The following is a 5,335-nucleotide window of genomic DNA, read 5'->3' as shown; positions in this document are numbered from 1 at the left end:
TATCAGTTTGCTGTATATTTTTGTTGCCTTTATGCTTTTTTTTCTATTAATCTGTGCAATACCTCATTTAACCTGTAAAATCTGTTGTTCTGTCCTTGATTTCCCCTTTGTCTGTGTTTCCCACATCTCTCTCTATCAGATCTGGTTTTAATTGTCTTGTTTCTCCTTTCACATCTTTGCTGTAGTGTTTCCTGTCAGGTTCATCGTGAGTCACTCGTTTTTCCTTTCTGCTGCCTCCCATCACGCATCATCTCTCCCTGTCATTCTCCTTTGTTCCCACATTAATGTGCAATTTTAAGTCTCAAACATTAGGCCTGAATGTGCTTTTTGTTTCTTTTTGTTTTTACAAGTGAGAGGAGCTGAAAGACCGCAAGACAAGTTGCCACAAACCTTTAACTACTTGTATCAAAGGAGAGGAAAAGATGCTATTTTCATACTCTAAAGCTCTGTAGTTTATTTTTCATATTCGAATGATTCTAGTTTAGTGCTCATATTTTCAAAAAACAAAGAAAACATGCTCTTTTTGGAATATTTAGCTTCATTCGCTGTGGACTGTAAACTTACTTCAGGTTGAGTCTTTAAGTTTTTGCACAGATTAAGAGGAGACATAGATCAGAACATTTTCATCAGACTTCGTCTCCTGATACACAAATCCCACTACATAAGGAACGGAGGACGCCTGGTGTCGAGGTTGACTGTTTTCTTTGTCACACTACAGATTGAGTTACATTTGTGCTCAATTTCTTTTTTATTTTTGTTTTACAGTAGCAAGCAAGAGTATTACTAAAAGCCTGTATTGTAAGCAGGCGAGTCATCATGTGATGCTTCGAGGAATAAAGACATGATAAATGAATTAAAGTTTATGTTTAATACATGAAATGTGTTTTATTTTCTATCAAACTTTTAACTTTATAACATTTAATATTCTAAGTTGTGGATATCCTGCTCTGCTGCGTAGGTGTTATGCCATGTTGGTTTGGTTAGCATGTTAGCTAAGGCTGGTGTAAGCGCCATTTAAGGTTTAAATGTATTTAACTGTTTATCTAATGGTAGTCCCATTTGTTTATGTGTCTACATAATGACTATTTTGTATTCATAAATATTCTTGGTTATTTCAATGAGAAATGGATACATTTACGTGGGTCCAGATGACAGCACATCCATGGCAGCTGGACCAAAGGCAAGTCGACCAGGTTCATCCAGGGGCCCTGGCGAGATGGGCTGGGGTCTCCATACCCTGGGGGGCATTTTGGGAACGGAGTTGCCTATTGGGGCCAGTGGGGGGGCTGGCTCCCTGCGGGTTTAGGCCAACCAGCTATTGCTCCCCTTCCCCATACATTTTTCTCCTCTTGCTGCTTCACATCATCACACAGTTATGCACATAGGACCTTGGGGGGTGGGCAAGTCATGGGTGCTGGTATAGATCCCATTTCCGCATTCCTGTGTTAGCCTGCCCCCCAATTTTATTTGCACCTTAAACACTTCCACCAACGACATTCCACGCAAACACACATTTAGGGCCTTGGGAGTGAGCACACTCCACGACATTTGGCAAGGGGATCTTTCAGCCTCATCCCGAGTGCCGGTGCCCACTCCAATTGTAAACTGCACTTAGACACAGGGCTGTGGGGGGAATTAGGGTTTTGTGGTTGCATCAGCTGGCCTAGGCCAGACGATGCCCGCACTGCCCGCTCACCACAGCCATGGAATACACCTCATCAACACACACCAACACTGTATTGGAGCAGGCGGAGGGAGTCTAGGTCTTGGCACACCTCTGTTGTCGCTTGGCTTCCTGGGGCTGGAGGCTAGGTGGGGGAGCTGACTGTTATGTTGGGGTCTGGGGTGGTGGGATGGTTTGCTCAGCGTTGGGCTGGGGTGCTCATCATCACCCCAGCAGAAGGGGGTGAACTCTGGGAACCGGTGAAGGTTGTACCCTTTGTGCAGCAGTATCGGGACCAGAGTGAATAGGGTGTGTATGGGGAGCATGAGTGGGTGTCTAGCGTTCATTTTTGTAAGTCTTGGGTTGTATGTGTGACTGTGTCTGTGTATGGCTGTATATATCAGGTGGGGTCTTGGACTCCTCCCCTCTCCTGGGACTTCTCGTGCTACTACACATCTTTGCCTACCCTCCACCTGCCACATTTGGTGTGGAGTGTGGTGCCTTGGTCTGCCTGAGTGTTCGCGGCTCCCGGGTCAGGGGGTTTAAGATTTTTGGAGTCTGCCTGATCGATCCTGGTGGGCTGAGTCCCTGGGCTCTGTTGGGCTCATTTCACTTCTGTGAAAGCCACGGAGCAAGATGAAGAGGCATCTCTCTATGGAACAATTTCTGGATCAGCTCCTGCAGCCTGATACTCCTGAAGAAAATGAGAAGAGTGAAATATCTTCAGTGGACTTTGAGGTGGAGTCAGACCATTCTGTTTCCTTGACTTCTCCTGACCTGCCCAGTGAAAGAGAAAGGAGGACAATGAATCCTGCTCCAGAAAGGATTTCTAAAAGTGGGCTAGTCTGGTTTCCTACTAACGCAGAAACGTCTGACTATGTTCCTGCCACAAGATACTGTATTTGAATCCAGGGGCAAGTTACGTCATCACACGTATTTACGACGTGGTATCCTCCTTCGATTTATTCTTTACTCCTGAAATGATTGAAATCATCGTCAACATGACAAATCTAAATGGAAGACGTGTGGTGAAGAACTGGTGGGATATTGATGACATCGCAGTGAGAGCATACATTGGCCTCCTGATTTTGGCTGGTGTGTACCAGACCAAAGGGGAATCCACCTGCAGTCTTTGGGATGACCACTGTGGACGTGCAATCTTCCGGGCTACCAGGAGTCACACCAGATTCAATATGATCAACTCCACCCTCCGGTTTGATGACAACCTGAACAGGCCTTCCCATCTCAGGCAGGACAAGCTGGCCCCTATCCGCTCGGTTTGGGACATGTGGACCCATCGCTTCCAGATGCTTTTCAACACTGGGTTAGATGTGTGTGTTGATGAGCAGCTTGTCCTTTTGAGAGGCAGGTGCAAGTGTAGAGTTAAATCTGCATACTGAGATCACCTCTGTTGCTATTCAGCGGAGATTCTGAAAAATGACCAGTCAGATTAACCTATGAAGCTTATATCATATATATAAATATCCCGGATACTTATATATCGATCTAAGTTCATACATCAACCTGTTTGATCTAATTTTAATCCAAAGATTAATGTTTAATTTAGATAATTAAATTTAATAGCAAAAGTTATTTTAAATCTGAAGCTAGGATCTTTGCTTTCAAATAACCAGAAATATGCCTTTTCTGTTTCGTTTCAATAATGAGGCAAGTTTAAAAATGAAGAAATTTATTACTAACAATTTTAAACTGAAAGATTTGAAATGACAATTATAAAATGACAATTCATGGATGGCAATTTTAATGACAGTTCTCAACAGCTTTGATATTAAACTTGTTTAAAAGCAAACCTGTGACTGAATGGAGCTAAAACGAGAATGGTGAGTTTTGGATGCGTGAATGAAGTTCTCAGAAGGTTTCTTTCACAGGGAATAAAAGTGTTCTGGATGGAATTGATGTTTGCGGATAACTGAGTTATTTTGAGAGAAACAGCATCAAACGCATTCTCGTTTTCTACCTCACCCAAACAGCTGACCCTCTTGTGGATCCGGAGATCTGGAGGATGTGGTTCATCCAAGATGACACTCCGGCTGGTAGAGGAGACGCAAGTGTCCGATCGTCTGGTCCAGAGTGGTAGCTGGGTACACGGTTTATCAAGCGTTTGGCAGATGGACGTTCCCGTCTTAACTTAACTTCAGAAATCAATGACTCTGGTAGAGTCTTCGTTAGCTGGTTACAGTTCGTTTATTCTTTAGCTATTCTGGTCGACGTGACTAGAACAGCAGGTGGAGGCTTAGGAGACGGCCGTTCCCCTTTCCTCCGTGGTGTTGGTTCAAGAACTGAACGTGAATCTGTGATGGTTACAGTTTTACCAAAAGCTCTCAGGACACTCCCCCTCTCTCCGGAAGAAAGTTTGATCATGCGTCAAAAACATGTGTTGCAGTTATTGTTTATCTGGACTCTGTGTTAGCTGTATAAGGTGAACTTGACCTTCTTTGTTGAACACATCTTTATAATCATTATAATAATTATTATTGTACCCAAAGCATAATAATCCATTTCATGTAATTAAAATACCTTTATATTGAACCAAGTGATCATTTTATGATGATTATATTAAACAGTAATAAAATCAATGAGTTTATTCATTATAATCTAATCATTATCATCGTGACTTGAAGAGTACTTCTGGGACGGAACAGCAGATATGGTGTTATGATCTTGAGCAAACATCGTGGCTCCTTGGGTTAATCTGTGGATTCAAAAGTACTGTTTGACCCAGCTGGGCAAATGTGACCTTTGCCACAAATCAGAGAACCTTCATCACGTTGCACAAGTTTCGCCAGTATATGCAGGGGGGCTGCCAGAGATTTTGGGTCCCATGAAAAAATATCAAGTTGGGCCCCCTGGGGGCTTGTCCATAGCTGGAGCTGGGGTTCCACCCTCCCAGATTCGAAGGGAGAAAAAATATTATATATATATATATATATATATATATATATATATATATATATATATATACTTTATATTATATTAGTGCATGCATTCACACTTCTGCACTTTCATGAACAAACAACTATAAAGAGTTTGGATGTACTTGGGCTCCAGCCAGGTGCATAAACATATTGTTTTTGTTTTCTACCCTTTGATGTTACGTGTGAGAGTGAAACTGTGTTTTGTTTACATACTGAGCTTCTGAGTTAAATAAAAACAGCAGAAGATCTATAGCCTAGTGAACTAGACCAAATTCTTGCTTTGCAAAGTTTGGTCTAGGAACGCTCCACTGGAACCTCTGCAGCCCCAACAGCATTCTGGCTGGCCAATCACAGCTCTCTAGAGGGGTTTCAAACACATAAAGAGCTGTGATTGGCCCATAATGGTGGGCCAATCATAGTGCTCTATCTGCTTAGTGAACAGATCACAGAGCTTTATCCGCTTTGTGGGCCAATCAGGGCACTCTATATCTTAGGTGTGTTCTTGCTGTGTCATATCTCTAAATCCATGTTGTAGTTCTTTTTTAAAACACAGAGCAGTTTTGTTTACGTGTTTTCCCGCTACGTTTCATTTGCGGCTGCAGGTTCTGTCAGCCTGAGGAAGTTTGCAGCCACAAACGAAACGTAGCAGGAAAAACAAAACTGCTCTGTGTTTTAAAAAAGAACTACAACATGGATTTAGGGCACTCTATATGCCTGGTGGGTGGGATAATGCAAC

Source organism: Nothobranchius furzeri, chromosome 1 (genome assembly GCF_043380555.1).
Source record: "Nothobranchius furzeri strain GRZ-AD chromosome 1, NfurGRZ-RIMD1, whole genome shotgun sequence".
In the NCBI taxonomy this organism is placed as follows: Eukaryota; Metazoa; Chordata; class Actinopteri; order Cyprinodontiformes; family Nothobranchiidae; genus Nothobranchius; species Nothobranchius furzeri.
This window is presented reverse-complemented; position numbering follows the sequence as displayed.